Raw genomic sequence first — 18,552 nt, forward strand, 5'->3', positions numbered from 1 at the left:
TTTGCAGCCCTTTTTATCTGTAAATAAATTAAAAAAAAAAAGTTGTACATACATTTTCAAAATGTGCCGCATAATACAACTTCATACATTTAGGAAGCTGACAGCTGCCCTCTGAGGTATATAGCCTGACAGCCTAAAATCCAGAAATCAATCATTTAGATATGGCGATGTTATGCTCTTGCTCCTGGTATGTACTGCGGCACCCAGGAATCACTTATTTGAGACATGCCACCGTAGCTCTGAGAGATTAAAGCACCACATCCAGGAACAATTGTGTTGGGGGGAGGGGGATGTTCTCATAGATCTGCCATGTTACAGCCCAGAATCCAGCAGCCAACCGGGCAAGTCTGTACTGAATCGGAGCTTCCAGAAACCTGTGAAGAAGCGGGATGACAGTTCTGTTCTTCAACAGCCCATTATGAACTAATTAGCATACATGAATTGCAGATTTGAAGCATTAAAGTGATGTACAAATCATTAATTTATTGTCAAATCCATGTCATCCTTGTGTATGCCTTCCTATTTTAATGTTGCATGACAGTGAAAAGAGGTACAATCCTCTGTATGTAAAGAGGAGAGATTTGGTGTAGCTGATATAATGAGATCTATTTAAACACTATGTATTTTCCAGCTTTGAATAAATCTACTTGGAAAAACGCTACTGTTGTCCCATTAGGGTTAATTGTGAAAGGATGTTAATATATTCAAAACCCCATGGGTAGTTCTACATGTTGTCTGAGTGAAACAGGGGATGTAAGACCAACTTCACATTTAAGCTTTCTTTTTAAAAAGTCCTCTTTCTGATGAATACAAAGAGCCATAAAATCTTTCTCACCAACTATGTAAAGTGTAACTATTTAGAATGGGAACTGAGCTTTTGGGTGTGTGAGGGCTCCAACACAGCAGATCTATTCTCGTTAACCCAATGCCAAACTTAATTTATAAACATGTATAATGCAATGCAATGGAAAAGGGAAAACAACATCAAAGCTGATTTTCACACTAGAAAAGGCTTCTAAATATTAATTTGTGTTTTTTTAAAAATTTTTCTCTGTGTATTTAATTACTAAAGCTATTTGTGCTTAAACAAATGCTTGGTGTTTCATTTGAATTTCTTTTTTTCTTATTACAGCAGAGTCGCAATGCTTAATTTGTTAGTACTGTAATAGTTGTCATGGTAACAGACTCTAATATTATATATAAATATGTATGTGGTGTATATATGTGCATATTACAAATATATAGTATGGATGATCATGACTTGATACCAAAAGCATATTTCAGAAGACTTAGCTCTCAAGGAAAACCCTAATTAAAAATGCAGTTATACTTTATGAGCCTAAAGATATCGTCACAAACTCAAGTCTCCTTTTTACTTGGGAAAAATGCAAGTTCTGAGGAAGGGGGAGATGTTTGCTCTCTTCTTGTGGGTTCTCTTCTCCCTGAAAGCAGTCATCCATGCCTGGGGTTATACTCTACAGACTTTTTCTTCTCCCCACTCCCTTCCCCACCAACTTTTTTTTAACCTCAAAAAGTCTACCTAAAATGAAAACCAAGACCAAACCCTAGGGGCAGATCCTTTTCCAAAAACCATTCTTATTATAACGAGAAGACGGAGGGATGGATTGAGAAAGGAGTAGTAGAGGGTGAGATGATTTGTTCCATTTGCATTGGTAAGAGAGGGGACTTAATAATAATGAAAAATACACACATATGTACCACTTGAATTAGACATCTCACACAACTCTCAGTAAATGTTTAAGATGAATTTGTATGGTCTTCATTTTAGAGATGAGGAAGCTGAGGCTCAGGGTGGAGGAGTAAAAATTGTCATGAAGGTTAGATTTGCTAAAGCCTATACTCTGTACAATGTCACCTTACTACCCTGAGGCCTTCTTTCTTTTTTTGAATTTTATTTTATTTATTTTTTTATACAGCAGGTTCTTATTAGTCATCCATTTTATACATATTAGTGCATATATGTCAATCCCAATCTCCCAATTCATCACACCCCCACCTCCACCCGCCACGTTCCCCCCTTGGTGTCCATACGTTTGTTCTCTACATCTGTGTCTTTATTTCTGCCCTACAAACCGGTTCATCTGTACCATTTTTCTAGGTTCTACATATATGCGTTAATATATGATATTTGTTTTTCTCTTTCTGACTTACTTCACTCTGTATGACAGTCTCTAGATCCATCCACGTCTCTACAAATGACCTAATGTTGTTCCTTTTTATGGCTGAGTAATATTCCATTGCATATATGTACCACATCTTCTTTATCCATTCATCTGTCAGTGGGCATTTAGGTTGCTACCATGACCTGGCTATTGTAAACAGTGCTGCAATGAACATTGGGGTGCATGTGTCTTTTTGAATTATGGTTTTCTCTGGGTATATGCCCAGTAGTGGGATTGCTGGGTGATATGGTAATTCTATTTTTAGTTTTTTAAGGAACCTCCATACTGTTCTCCATAGTGGCTGTATCAATTTACATTCCCACCAACAGTGCAAGAAGGTTCCCTTTTCTCCACACCCTCTCCAGCATTTGTTGTTTGTAGATTTTCTGATGATGCCCATTCTAACTAGTGTGAGGTGATACCTCATTGTAGTTTTGATTTACATTTCTCTAATAATTAATGATGTTGAGCAGCTTTTCATGTGCTTCTTGGCCATCTGTATATCTTCTTTGGAGAAATGTCTATTTAGGTCTTCTGCCCATTTTTGGATTGGGTTGTTTGTTTTTTTAATACTGAGCTGCATGAGCTGTTTATATATTTTGGAGATTAATCCTTTGTCCGTTGACTCGTTTGCAAATATTTTCTCCCATTCTGAGGGTTGTCTTTTCGTCTTGTTTGTAGTTTCCTTTGCTTTGCAAAAGCTTTTAAGTTTCATTAGGTCCCATCTGTTTATTTTTGTTTTTATTTCCATTACTCTAGGAGGTGGATCAGAAAAGATCTTGCTGTGATTTATGTCAAGGAGTGTTCTTCCTATGTTTTCCTCTAAGAGCTTTATAGTGTCCAGTCTTACATTTAGGTCTCGAATCCATTTTGAGTTTATTTTTGTGTATGGTGTTAGGGAGTGTTCTAATTTCATTCTTTTAAATGTAGCTGTCCAGTTTTCCCAGCACCACTTATTGAAGAGACTGTCTTTTCTCCATTGTATATCCTTGCCTTGAGGCTTTCTTTAGTGCAAGGTACCAGAGCCATAAGCCTACTCCTTCCAAACTAATTGACATCACACCTGGTCCCCCATACGGTTGAAGCTAAGTCAATGACAATGATATGTCTTATGCTGGAGATGACTTTGGTAGTAAACAAGAATAAACCTGATTGAAGGGGAGAATAGCATGCACACCTCTATCAGTTGGTATTGTCTTCAGCTTCATGTAGCAACAACAACAACAATGAAACTACTGCCGCTTAATTAAATAGAGGTTTATTTTTCGTAAATCATCACAAATCCAGAGATAGGCAAGCTTAGGAAGGTATGGAGGCTCCACAGTGCTATCAGGGACTTGGCAGTTAAGCAGTTGTTTATCTTTCTACTGTGCCATCCTTAGCGAGAGACTATAATCTTCATGCTCATCAGATGGCTGCTGCCCCACTGGACATCACAATTGCATTCCAGGCAGGAAGAAGAAGAATGAATAAAGGGAAAATGCATAAACCAGTAGAGCTCATCTCTCTCTCTCTCTCTCTCTCTCTCTCTTCCTCTCTTTCCTTTTGGTGGGGAAAATCACCAAATTTGATGCCACATGCTGTGCTTTGACTCATTGTTCCCTTGGTATTAACCAGTGAAGTATCAAAACTTCTGGGAACTGTGCAAAATACAGAACACTTCAAAAACATGCATGTCATCCTTGCACAAGGGCCATGCTAATATCTGTATTGTTCCAATTTTAGTATATGTATTGCCAAAGCAAGCACAAGCTTGTATCTTTTCAGCAACAAACAATAACTTTTCTGGAAGCCCTAACCAAAAGACTGTGCTTACTTACATATCATTGGCCAGTCTTGTGTCATATGGCCAGCCCATAGAGTCAAGGAAGTCTATGGAAGTGAGACATTTTAACTGAGGCTACTGTTGCCCTTAGTAAAATGGGAGTTCCATTAGTAAAGAATAGAGAATGGTTATTGGGAAGGCAATGAGCAATGGTCATCTTCTGTGGTAGATATTTCCTTGTGACTTCATCAAGAGTACACACTGATGTAGAGAAAGAAGGCCTTTGTATCAGGGAAAAATATTAAGTGCATATTCTGGCATATGCTTAAACACCATCTTGGACTTTACCCATTTTCTTGCTATTTCTGGAATCTTCAGTTTCCATTTTCAGACTCCTCCTCTGTTTAATCCTTCTAAGTTGAAGTATTGATTAGCTGCCTTATTGGTATTTAACCATTGCCTTGTTTGCTTGGTGCCTCTACTACCCAAGTAAGATGGTGGCAGTGTTCACAGTTTGAGCGATTTGATTTTTCAGAAGCTGCATAGTGGGTGCTCAAGAGCTCAGGATTCATACCGAATTGGGTTAAACATGAGCTTCACTTCTTACAACCTGAGTGACTCTAAGCAAGTTATTTAAGTTCTCTGAGCCTTGGTTTCCTCATCTGATAACAAAGATAATAAAAATACCTTCCTCAGAAGGTTTCTATGAGGAGGAAGTGAGTCGATGCATGTAAAACATCTAGAGGAATATCCAAAGCATAGCAAGCATTTGACCAATGTTAACTATTATTATTATTATTGCTATTAATCAAGTTGACCTGGATTCAAATCATGGATCTGCCATTTTCTTGGGCAAGTTACTAAAAGTCTTTGATTCTCAGTTTCATTATGTAGAAAATGGTTACTGAGTAATGTTAGAGATGGTAAGTATGTAAAGTATATGACAAAGTGACTGGTAAATAGCAGGAATAGTAAGCACTCTTAGTCACCTGTCACTACCCATTCCCCTACTTCCTTGCAGCTAGGAGATGACAAAGTCAATTTAACGTACATTTAATTCCCTGGAGAGGGCTTTCCTTCCTGAGTAAAAAGGCAAAAACTTATTTTGTGAAAGCCTTTTGCCCCCCGTGCTTCCCCGTTGTATGCCTGGAGGTGCTGCAGCCATCTTGAAAGCATGAGGACAAGGGGCACAAATGAATGATAACAGAGTAGGAAGATAGGCTTTGGGTCCCTGATTGCATCACTGCAGGCCTGCACCTGCTTTAGATTGTCCAACTCTAGATGTATTATATGAAAAGAAAAAACCTTCATGGTTTAAGCCAATATTCCTCAAGTTTTATTTTAAGTGCAACCAAACACAATCCATGGTGACATTGGTTTTAGCCTAATGGAAATCGTATTAACAGTCATCACCATCATCATCAACATCATCACCTCTATCTATGATATGGCCCCAGGATGTCCGTATCTGTGTTAATTACCAAAGGGTTTGATCATGGCCTCATGGAAGAAACTTAAGTCTGCAGGAAGTATTGGTCAAGACTCCTCAGGTCTTCAGTTCCCAAAAGGGAAGTGGAGAAATCTTAACTGCCTCTGGGACTTGGGGACAAGGACCATGCAATAGTCAGAACAAACCATAGAGTCCTGAGGGGACTGCTAACCCAGGAGAGCCCTGTGCACCCACTGAATCCCACTGAATCCCTCTGCATCTTGAGTCTGGAGATCTATGAGGTTTTTACTATAGGCACCTGGGTGACATTAAGAATATCTAGCAGGTGACTAAAAAGAGATAAATGCTGAGTGAAGGGTAATGTTGCAAAGATTATTTTGTGGATAATGTAACCACCTATAATTAGAGATGGATGAGGAGTGACTATGTCCCATACAACCTCTTCACTAGTTTATATTAAAAGGAATCTCTGACCAAATTTGGCCACATAAAGGTACCTATTAAACATTTATTATGAAGCAGGCACAAAACAGCTCATATAACCTTTTTGATAAGTTTGATGAAATACCAGTTCTTGGCCTTTTACGTAGTCTAACTACACCGTGCATGCAATGTTCACTTGGGGCAGAAATGACCATACTCTAGAGGCAGAGTTCCATTAACCTTATGGTAGATATCAGGCCACTGGTGGCCTGAGGGCTGAGTCAATGGCCGGACACAGGATAATCAGGAACAATATCCCTAAGGGTACAGGTCACAGGGTTTTCTAGATTCTTAGTCTGTTTATAAAATCGGGGAGGGAGTCTCTAGAATATGTTATACAATCCATGTATCTTTAAAATCACTATTTGCACCAGTTAAAAGCCATTTTTAACATCCCTAATGCAAACTGACAAGTCATTAATTTTACCAATGAAAACCCATTTTAAACATGCCTTCTGCTAATTAAGAATACTCCGGAGGGAGACCTTCAAGATGGCGGAGGAGCAAGACGTGGGGATCACCTTCCTCCCCACAAATATATCAGAAATACATGTGGAACAACTCCTACAGAGCCCCTACTGAACGCTGGCAGAAGACCTTAGATTTCCCAAAAGGGTGCGCAAGGAGAGGGAATTCAGAGCACTGCCTAAACGAGCTCCAGAGATGGGCGCGAGCCGCGGTTATCAGCGCGGACCCCAGAGACGGGCGTGAAATGCTAAGGCTGCTGCTGCAGCCACCAAGAAGCCTGTGTGCAAGCACAGGTCACTTCCACACCTCCCCTCCCGGGAGCCTGTGCAGCTCGCCACTGCCAGGGTCCCGTGATCCAGGGACAACTTCCCTGGGAGAACACAAGGTGCGCCTCAGGCTGGTGCAACGTCACGCTGGCCTCTGCCACCGCAGGCTCACCCCGCATCCTGTACCGCTCCCTCCCCCCGCCTGAGTGAGCCAGAGCCCCCTAATCAGCTGCCATTTTAACCCCGTCCTGTCTGGGCAGGAACAGATGCCCTCAGGTGACCTACACACAGAGGCGGGGCCAATCCAAAGCTGAACCCCAGGAGCTGGGCAAACAAAGAAGAGAAAGGGAAATTTCTCCCAGCAGCCTCAGGAGCAGCGGATTAAATCCCCACAATCAACTTGATGTACCCTGCATCTGTGGAATACCTGAATAGACAACGAATCATCCCAAAATTGAGGAGGTGGACTTTGGGAGCAACTGTAGACTTGGGACTTGCTGTATGCAACTGACTGGTTTCTGGTTTTAGGTTTATCTTTGTTTAGTATTTAGAGTTTATTATCATTGGTAGATTTGTTTATTGATTTTGTTGCTCTCTTCCTTTTTTTTATATATAGATTTATATATTTTTTCCTTTTTCTCCTCTTGTGAGTGCGCATGTATATGCTTCTTTGTGTGATTTTGTCTGTATAGCTTGGCTTTTACCATTTGTCCTAGGGTTCTGTCTGTCTGCTTTTTTTTTTTTTTTTAAGTATAGTTTTTAGTGCTTATTATCATTGGTGGATTTGTTTTTTGGTTTGGTTGCTCTCTTTCTTTCTTTCTTTTTTTAACTTACTTTTAATTTTTTATTTTTAATAATTTTTTATTTTAATAACTTTATTTCTTTTTCTTTTATTTATTTATTTCTTTTTTTCTTCCTTTTCTTCTCAGCCGTGTGGCTGACAGGGTATTGGTGCTCTGGCTGGGTGTCAGGCCTGTGCCTCTGAGGTGGGAGAGCTGAGTTCAGGACATTGGTCCACCAGAGACATCCTGGCTCCACATAATATCAAATAGAAAAAGCTCTCCCAGAGATCTCCATCTCAACGTTAAGACCCAGCTCCACTCAATGACCAGCAAGCTACAGTGCTGGACATCCTATGCCAAACAACTAGCAAGACAGGAACACAGCCCCACCCACTAGCAGAGAGGCTGCCTAAAATCATAATAAGGTCACAGACACCCAAAAGCACACCACTGGATGCAGTCCTGCCCACCAGAAAGACAAGATCCAGCCTCATCTGCCAGAACACAGGCACCAGTCCCCTCCACCAGGAAGCCTACACAACCCACTGAACCAACCTTAGCCACTGGGGCAGACACCAAAAACAATGGGAACTACAAACCTGCAGCCTGTGAAAAGGAGACCCCAAACACAGTAAGTTAAGCAAAATGAGAAGACAGAGAAACACGTAGCAGATGAAGGAGCAAGGTAAAAACCCACCAGACCAAACAAATGAAGAGGAAATAGGCAGTCTACCTGAAAAATAATTCAGAGTAATTATAGTAAAGATGATCCAAAATCTTAGAAATAGAACGGAGAAAATACAAGAAACATTTAACAAGGACCTAGAAGAACTAAAGAGCAAACAAACCATGAGGAAAACACAATAAATGAAATTAAAAATTCTCTAGAAGGAATCAATAGCCGAATAACTGAGGCAGAAAAACAGATAAGTGACCTGGAAGAAAAAATAGTGGAAATAACTACTGCAGAGCAGAATAAAGATAAAAGAATGAAAAGAATTGAGGACAGTCTCAGAGACCTCTGGGACAACATTAAACGCACCAACATTCAAATTATAGGGGGTCCCAGAAGAAGAAGAGAAAAAGAAAGGGACTGAGAAAATATTTGAAGAGATTATAATAGAAAACTTCCCTAGTATGGGAAAGGAAATAGTTAATCAAGTCCAGGAAGCACAGAGAGTGCCATACAGGATAATTCCAAGGAGAAACATGCCAAGACACATATTAATCAAACTATCAGAAATTAAATACAAACAAAAAATATTAAAAGCAGCAAGGGAAAAGCAACAAATAATATACAAGGGAATCCCCATAAGGTTAACAGCTGATCCTTCAGCAGAAACTCTTCAAGCCAGAAGGGAGTGGCAAGACATATTTAAAGTAATGAAAGGGAAAAACCTACAACCAAGATTACTCTACCCAGCAAGGATCTCATTCAGATTTGATGGAGAAATTAAAACCTTTACAGACAAGCAAAAGCTAAGAGAACTCAGCACTACCAAACCAGCTTTACAACAAATGCTAAAGGAAATTCTCTAGGCAGGAAACACAAGAGAAGGAAAAGACCTACAATAACAAACTCAAAGCAATTAAGAAAATGGTAATAGGAACATACATATCGATAATTACCTTAAATGTAAATGGATTAAATGCTCCAAACAAAAGACATAGACTGGCTGAAGGGATACAAAAACAAGACCCATATATATGCTGTCTACAAGAGACCCACTTCAGACCTAGGGACACATACAGACTGAAAGTGAGGGGATGGAAAAAGATATTCCATGCAAATGGAAGTCAAAAGAAAGCTGGAGTAGCAATTCTCATATCAGACAAAATAGACTTTAAAATAAAGACTATTACAAGAGACAAAGAAGGACACTACATAATGATCAACAGATCAATCCAAGAAGAAGATATAACAATTGTAAATATTTATGCACCCAACATAAGAGCAACTCAATACATAAGGCTAACATCCGTAAAAGGGGGAATTGACAGTAACACAATCATAGTAGGGGACTTTAACACTCCCCTTTCACCAATGGACAGATCATCCAAAATGAAAATAAATAAGGAAACACAAGCTTTCAATGATACATTAAACAAGATGACTTAATTGATATTTATAGGACATTCCATCCCAAAACAACAGAATACATTTTCTTCTCAAGTGCTCATGGAACATTCTCCAGGATAGATCACATCTTTGGTCACAAATCAAGTCCTGGTAAATTTAGGAAAGTTGAAATTGTATCAAGTGTCTTTTCCGACCTCAACACTATGAGACTAGATATCAATTACAGGAAAAAATCTGTAAAAAATACAAACACACGGAAGCTAAACAATACACTACTTAATAACCAAGAGATGACTGAAGAAATCAAAGAGGAAATTAAAAAATACCTAGAAACAAATGACAATGAAAACACGACCACCCAAAACCTATGGGATGCAGCAAAATTAGTTCTAAGAGGGAAGTTTATAGCAATACAATCCTACCTCAGGAAACAAGAAACATCTCAAATAAACAACTTAACCTTACACCTAAAGCAATTAGAGAAAGAAGAAGAAAAAACCCCAAAGTTAGCAGAAGGAAAGAAATCATAAAAATCAGATCAGAAATAAATGAAAAAGAAATGAAGGAAACTATAGCAAAGATCAATAAAACTAAAAGCTGGTTCTTTGAGAAGATAAAGAAAATTGATAAACCATTAGCCAGACTCATCAAGAAAAAAGGAGAAGACTAAAATCAATAAAATTAGAAATGAAAAAGGAGAAGTTACAACTGACACTGCAGAAATACAAAGGATCATTAGAGATTACTACAAGCAACTCTATGCCAATAAAATGGACAACCTGGAAGAAATGGACAAATTCTTAGAAAAGCACAACTTCTGAGACTGAACCAGGAAGAAATAGAAAATATAAACAGACCAATCACAAGCACTGAAATTGAGAGTGTGATTAAAAATCTTCCAACAAACAAAAGCCCAGGACCAGATGGATTCACAGGCAAATTCTATCAAACATTTAGAGAAGAGCTAATACCTATCCTTCTCAAACTCTTCCAAAATATAGCAGAGGGAGGAACACTCCCAAACTCATTCTATGAGGCCACCATCACCCTGATACCAAAACCAGACAAAGATGTCACAAAGAAAGAAAACTACAGGCCAATATCACTGATGAACATAGATGCAAAAATCCTCAACAAAATACTAGCAAACAGAATCCAACAGCACATTAAAAGGATCATACACCTTGATCAAGTGGCGTTTATCCCAGGAATGCAAGGATTCTTCCATATACAAAAATCAATCAATGTGATATACCATAGTAATAAATTGAAGGAGAAAAACCATATGATCATCTCAATAGATGCAGAAAAAGCTTTCGACAAAATTCAACACCCGTTTATGATAAAAACCCTCCAGAAAGTAGGCGTAGAGGGAACTTACCTCAACATAGTAAAGACCATATGTGACAAACCCACAGCCAACACCATTCTCAATGGTAAAAAACTGAAACCATTTCCACTAAGATCAGGAACAAGACAGGTTTTCCACTCTCACCACTGTTATTCAACATAGTTTTGGAAATATTAGCCACAGCAATCAGAGAAGAAAAAGAAATAAAGGAAATCCAAATCGGAAAAGAAGAAGTACAACTGTCACTGTTTGCAGATGACATGATACTATAGATAGAGAATCCTAAAGATGCTACCAGAAAACTACTAGAGCTAATCAATGAATTTGGTAAAGTAGTAGGATACAAAATTAATGCACAGAAGCCTCTTGCATTCCTTTACACTAATGATGAAAAATCTGAAAGAGAAATTCAGGAAACACTCCCATTTACCATTGCAACAAAAAGAATAAAATACCTAGAAATAAACCTACCTAAAGAGACAAAAGACCTATATGCAGAAAACTATAAGACACCGATGAAAGAAATTAAAGATGATACAAACAGATGGAGAGATATACCATGTTCTTGGATTGGAAGAATCAACATTGTGAAAATGACTCTACTGCCCAAAGCAATCTGCAGATTCAATGCAATCCCTATCAAACTACCAATGACATTTTTCACAGAACTAGAACAAAAAATTTCACAATTTGGATGGAAACACAAAAGACCCTGAATAGTCAAAGCAATCTTGAGAAAGAGAAATGGAGCTGGAGGAATCAGGCTCCCACACTTCAGACTATACCAGAAAGCTACAGTAATCAAGACAGTATGGTACTGGCACAAAAACAGAAATATAGATCAATGGAACAGGATAGAAAGCCCAGAGATAAACCCACGCATATATGGTCACCTTATTTTTCATAAAGGAAGCAAGAATATACAATGGAGAAAAGACAGCCCTTCAATAATTGGTGCTGGGAAAACTGGACAGCTACATGTAAAAGAATGAAATTAGAACACTCCCTGACACCATACACGAAAATAAACTCCAAGTGGATTAAAGACCTAAATGTAAGGCCAGACACTATCAAACTCTTAGAGGAAAACATAGGCAGAACACTCTATGACATACATCACAGCAAGATCCTTTTTGACCCACCTCCTAGAGAAATGGAAATAAAAACAAAAATAGACAAATGAGACCTAGTGAAACTTAAAAGCTTTTGCACAGCAAAGGAAACCATAAACAAGACCAAAAGACAACCCTCAGAATGGGAGAAAATATTTGCAAATGAAGCAACTGACAAAGGATTAATCTCCAAAATTTACAAGCAGCTCATCATGCAGCTCAATATCAAAAAAACAAACAACCCAATCCAAAAATGGGCAGAATACCTAAATAGACATTTCTCCAAAGAAGATATACAGATGGCCAAGAAGCACATGAAAGGATGCTCAACATCACTAATCATTCGAGAAATGCAAATCAAAACTACAATGAGGTATCACCTCACACCAGTCAGAATGGCCATCATCAAAAAATCTAGAAACAATAAATGCTGGAGAGGGTGTGGAGAAAAGGGAACCCTCTTGCACTGTTGGTGGGAATGTAAATTGATACAGCCACTATGGACAACAGTATGGAGGTTCCTTAAAAAACTAAAAATAGAACTACCATATGACCAAGCAATCCACTACTGGGCATATACCCTGAGAAAACCATAATTCAAAAAGAGTCATGTACCACAATGTTCACCACAGCTCTATTTACAATAGCCAAGACATGGAAGCAACCTAAGTGCCCATTGACAGATGAATGGATAAAGAAGATGTGGCACATATATACAATGGAATATTACTCAGCCATAAAAAGAAACAAAATTGAGTTATTTGTAGTGAGGGTGAGGTGGATGGACCTAGAGACTGTCATACAGAGTGTAGTAAGTCAGAAAGAGAAAAATAAATATTGTATGCTAACACATATATATGGAATTAAAAAAAACAAAGGTTCTGAAGAACCTAGGGGCAGGACAGGAATAAAGATGCAGACGTAGAGAATGGACTTGAGGACATGGGGAGGGGGAAGGGTAAGCTGGGACGAAGTGAGAGAGTGGCATGGACTTATATATGCTACCAAATGTAAAATAGATAGCCAGTGGGAAGCAACCGCATAGCACAGGGAGATCAGCTCGGTGCTTTGTGACCACCTAGAGGCGTGGGATAGGGAGGGTGGGAGGGAGATGCAAGAGGGAGGAAATATGGGGATATATGTATATGTATAGCTGATTCACTTTGTTATAAAGCAGAAACTAACACACCATTGTAAAGCAATTATACTCTAATAAAGATATTAAAAATACATAAATAAATATACATATAGACAGTTGCAAACAGAAAAAAGAAATAGAAAGAATACTCTGGTAACGGTGTTGGAAGGCTAAGATGGCTAAATCCTTGCTGGGAAGCACCTCTGGACGGTGGCATTTCTGATGAGAAGACTGATGACACCTAGGGTGTGACATTTTGATTAGGGCAAATGACCACCCTTCAGGTGTAGCTTAAGCTAACTGACATATACATAACTTTCTACTTCTTATAAACTAAAAGGGGATGTTTACATTATGCACATTCTATTAAGCAGTTCATGTAATTAATAAAGGGCAAAATCAGAACTACACCTAAGCTCCTCTGACTCCCAAATTTGAAAGTCTTACTACTATAACATTCCAAGTTGGCATTAATTGTAGAACAGTCCGGACTCATTGCTCTAAGAAGTAAACTTTTCTAAGTTAGCCTATAATCAAAATTTTCCCACTTAAAAGCAGCAAATTTAGTTGCTGCTATTAATCTTGGAGCATCACTGTAAATGAGGTTGAGACAGGATTAAAAAAACAGAGCATCAGATAATGAAAGTTTGGATTTATAAGATGTGGTCAGATGTAAAATGAAAAATCATTGATTATTAGAAAATTAAGAGGAAACATGATAAACGTTGCAGAGAAGTTCAAAGCAAACTTTGTCTTACTATCACCCTCCTCTATTTTGACGCTGCAATGTCTGTATTTGCAGGCCTGCTCTGATTTCATAACCACTTATGTTAACCTCTTTGATAATTTTTTTTATTAATAAGTGTCCACTTTATGGATGGCTTCTAATTTATCTTCCCAGAGGAAATCATGGGAAAACAATTAAAGAGTTCCTAAATGTGATCACTGAATTGTAGTGGTATTGTTTACACTTTCAAAGAAGCCAAGACAGATTCTGCTGTGGGGCTTCAATGGTCATCTGAAGAAATAAAAGGGTTCTATACCTATCATTCTCACGCTTTTTCAGAAGGCTAGGCCCACTGCCCCACTCACACAGAGGGGAAGCCTTCCAATTCCTACACTTGCTTTATGGCTGTATGTAAATGTGTTTAGGGTTCTTTGGCTATTCTTCTTTAGGAAAATCATTCTCAACTGTGCTCTTTTGTTTGTTTGATTGTTGTGGAGGTGAAGGCTGGAGATTGCCAATACAGCATTTTAAGAAGGTCTCATTTTACTGGAGAGTGTGGTTCAGTAAGCATGAGTACACTGATTGAAGCCAAAACTATGATGAAATTGTTGGATTTCTTGAAGGAGTGATGAGGAGTGGGTAGAATTAAGTTCCAGCTAAAGAATCAGATACTTTCCCAGGTCCCCGCCAAAACAATGGTGTACTATCTCACACTTTCTCCATCTGTGAAACAAAGATAATTTTTCAGCTTCCTTCATGGAAATGACAAAATAAAAGCTCCTATAAAAGGCTTAGTTAGACACTAACTGTTAAGTCAGTTCTTAATGATAATCTACTGAAGTCTTTATTGTTTCATCTTCTGGGAATTAAAAACCACTGTGCCTTCCTTGAAACCCTCCCCTGAGAATAGCATATGGCTCCTAGAGTCTGTGCAATTAAGTTCCTGGAAAGGAGGAGCCTGGGAAATTGTAGACCTCTGAACAAATAGATGAAAACAAAAAACAAAAGACAAAAAAAAAAAAATAAAGATAGCTAATAGGTAAATGGGTTAAATGATTAAGTCGTGACAAATCTGAGTATTGGCTCTTCCTCTATTAAACCTAATATCAAAGGAAGAATGCCATGATAAGGAGTTCAGAAGTACCCTAAGCTTGAAACAGCTTTGGAAAAACCAAGCTTGTTGAACTGATGTAGTTATTGTGGATTCACTGAAGTCTGAACAGCAAAGTATTTAAAGCACTGTCAGGAAATATTAAATCTCTCTTCTGAGACTGGGATTGAAAAAAGGCAGGACAGCTCAGTTTTTACATTAAAGCAGGATTGGGCCTGATTAGTATTTGAAATATTTCTTTGCCAATTTGGGGCAGCATTAGATTTTGGCTAGTAAAATAGAAATGAACATCAATTGTACATGACAACTGCTGATCCAAACCACTTAAAATTCCCCAAATGTCTTTTTCTTAGATGGGCTGCCAGTATCTCATCATCAAAGCCAGCAGAGCTGACCAAAGGCAGCTCTGCTGTGGAGGTCCCGCCTAAGCTGTGAAGGGTTAGAGAGATAGCTGTTTGTTTTGTGCCGACGTGAATCACTATCGGGGCCATTACAACATTTCAAGCTAGGTCACAGTACTCTAAATCACTCTGCATCTTGCTCTGAGGCCAGGGAGCTCAGAGAATTTTTACTGCCCCTTTGTTTCAGTGGAAATCAAATCCATTTCAATCACCACTTCCCATTGAGACTGAAGAGTTGAAGAGAAGCATACAAACATCAAGTGTTAAAGAAGCCACAATCATAAAGATGACTAATTTACCTAGTAAATGTTTTTGTTTATGATTTGGAAAACGGGTTAGGACTAAAAAAATATTAACTATCCTTTCATTCGTCCTTGGAGGGAAATTTAATCATGTTTAGCCCTTGGCCATCATAATGGGTTCATTGAAGCAAATTCCTAGGCCAAAATAAACAGTTCATTATATACAAACTAATTCAAGAGATAAGATTGATTTGTCTCTTTTTGGAATCAAGGTCCTTATCTTTCCATTAGTCTAGTTTAAAAATATGGCAACCAAATTCACCTAAGACTCCAAGCTCTCTCCAATACTCTCCCCCCTCCCCCGCAAAGCGACTGGATTTCAAGATCTTGTCTAAAAAATCTATTAGAACAAAGAGCACACTAATTAAGCACCTAAACTATGCTGTTAGCCTGGGGGTGGGGGGGACTTGTTTTATTCCATTAATTTGAGAGCTGTTACTTTATCTCCAGTGGTAATCAGTGTGTTAAGTCTATCTCTACCCACTTATATGGGAGGAGATACAACAATTTACTCTAATTTGAACTCAGTTTTATACCACACTTTAGACTGGCTAGTCCCACATTTTTCTTTGTTAGTGATCTGGAAGAAGCATCCTTGATAGTGTTTTGGAAGACTGCTCCATCTTTATCTATTACCCATGCAAATGTTTTGTGTTTAGCTAAGGCTGTAGCTGATAGGACCAAAGCGCTTAGCAGATTTTGGATTGATTCTGCTCTCCACAGCCCAGTTTGCTCTTTGTTGTATGAATGGAGCATGAAAGGTCACAGTAAATAAATCCTGGCCTGGGTTTGCAAAAATGGGAATAGAAGGTAGTCAGTCACGGTAGCTCCCTTTTGTGAGAAGGTTATTAAAGTTCACTGGAAAACAATTTCCCCAATCTCACATTTATAATTGAATACTGCTGTTGTGAGGTTTCAAAGAGATGAAGTATGTGAAAGTGCTTTGTAAACTCTGCAAAATAAAAAGTCTGAAAGAAGAACCATATAGCTATTAACTAGGGTTCCTGCTGAAGAATGGGATCGGGGTGGGGCGGGGGAAAGTGTCTCATTTATATACTTCTCTAATGATTGAATTTTTAAAGCTACAAATATGTATGACATACAGTCAGCAAAATATATAAGAATCTTTCCTTTTTTAAAGTGTTTTCCACAGGAAAGAATGTAAAAATAGGCGATCTTTTGCCATTAAAACTCATTGTGCCCTGGATTTCAAATGACTAAAATGGGTAATTATCAATAGTTTTTCAAGGAAAAAAAAAATCAAATATCATATATGAAGTCAAGAATAGGAAAAATGAAATTACATTTTTTCCCCAGAATCATAATATATTCTATAGGTATAATTAGAAAACTTTCTTAGAAATTTCGAAATGAGGTCTTATTTTGCTTTTAGCTGTGTGTAAAAACAACACGATCAGGGCTTTTCTGGGGAAGGTGTTTGAGGACTGAACATCAGGCATACCAGGGCACCGAGAGGATTGGCCCAGGTGTGGTTCAATGTAAAAAAGATAGAGACAAATATAGAAACTGAAATCCCAGGTACACCAGGGAGGCCTAAGGGGACCCCCTTATGAAGGGGGCAAATATCCCACCTCTTCTCCCTTCCTTAGGAAGTTCTCACCCTGCTGTTCCCTGTTCATCAGTATTCTCATTCTGGGCTCCAGACATCCACACTTCCTTTGGACTTCGGAGTCAGAAGATTCAAGTTCTAATGCTAGCTCTCCCTGTTATTAGCTTTTGGAAGCTGGGTTCATGCTTTAAGCTCATGGAGCTGTCTCTGTTAAATAGAGGTCTGGAGATTAAATGAGACTGATAACAAAAGCCACCCAGAAAGTGCATATCCACAAACAAATGTAAGATCGAATTTTATTTATTTACTTTTCCCTACTACCTAGTTCCGTTCGATATTTATGCAGCTGATGTCCCATTGCCTCGGGACCTTGTTTTCTGCAGTTAATCTGATAAAGTAAGCTCTGCTTATGTGTTAAAAGGTGCTAATGAGTTAATTTAGTGCCCTTCTCAGGTAATATATTTACATTTGGAAGGAACTGAAAGGGTCTTTTTCCTTGTTAGGTTTGGGAAGGGGAGGAGATGGTGGGAAACAGTGTCAACACTTAGGACCTTCCCCCTGCGCCAGACACTCTGATGGGAGCTCCATATTCACTGTTTTTAAAATCCACACAACAAACCCATGAGACGTGTACATGGGCAAGATTTCATAACAAGCTTTGTCTATCTATGAGTGGATCAGTTCATCAGGGAAATTTGAAGGTTATAGTGTGATCAAAGCAGGAATGGGCATCATGATTTGGAACATGCATCTTAGGAATTCTGAAAAATGTTAAAGCAAATTAATGACTTTGTGTTATTTCAGTCCTACAAAACAATGATGAAAATGGTAATTTTTCTTTAAAGAAGACTTTTTTCTCATTGACCAGGGCTAACTGATTACTCTGAAACACAATTCATACAGGAAAGTTAGGTTCAATGCTTAATTTTCCCGTTTAATTGCCAGTTGTCAGAGTGAAGTAGTATTTACTGATTACCTCCAATGGTGACCAAGGAGGTTGTGTGTGTGTGTGTGTATGTGTGTGTGTGCGCACTGCATTTTGATTTTGCTTTTACTGCTTTGGCTACCCCTCTTTGTTTGAGTACCATGATGGACTCATGGACTTTTTAATGTATTCAGTGTTGTAGCAGATGTGGTTGGGGACCTGCTCGTATCACCCCAATGCTCACCTTTCCTGAATATGAAAATGGCAAACACCTGCAACTCTTCACCTGAGAATTTCCTCATCTTATGAATAGGACCATCAGGAAGTGCCAGAAAATTGACACATTGGGAGTACCCCTCAGTCAGTGATGTAGGAGGACAAGTCTGAGGTGTGTTCCACACCGTTTCCCAAGGGTCCCGGCAGGACTGAGCCGCAGTT

The 18,552-nt window shown here is 38.6% G+C and overlaps 1 non-coding gene across 1 annotated transcript; it reads right to left on the reverse strand.

Annotated features, from left to right (window-relative positions):
* Nucleotides 1–3,828: 3,828 nt before the first annotated feature.
* Nucleotides 3,829–3,932, reverse strand: LOC114238902 (U6 spliceosomal RNA). The gene has a single exon (XR_003624148.1). It is a non-coding gene; the product is annotated as a U6 spliceosomal RNA (small nuclear RNA).
* Between the last annotated feature and the right edge of the window lie 14,620 nt (nt 3,933–18,552).

Source organism: Balaenoptera acutorostrata, chromosome 8 (genome assembly GCF_949987535.1).
Source record: "Balaenoptera acutorostrata chromosome 8, mBalAcu1.1, whole genome shotgun sequence".
Taxonomy (NCBI): domain Eukaryota; kingdom Metazoa; phylum Chordata; class Mammalia; order Artiodactyla; family Balaenopteridae; genus Balaenoptera; species Balaenoptera acutorostrata.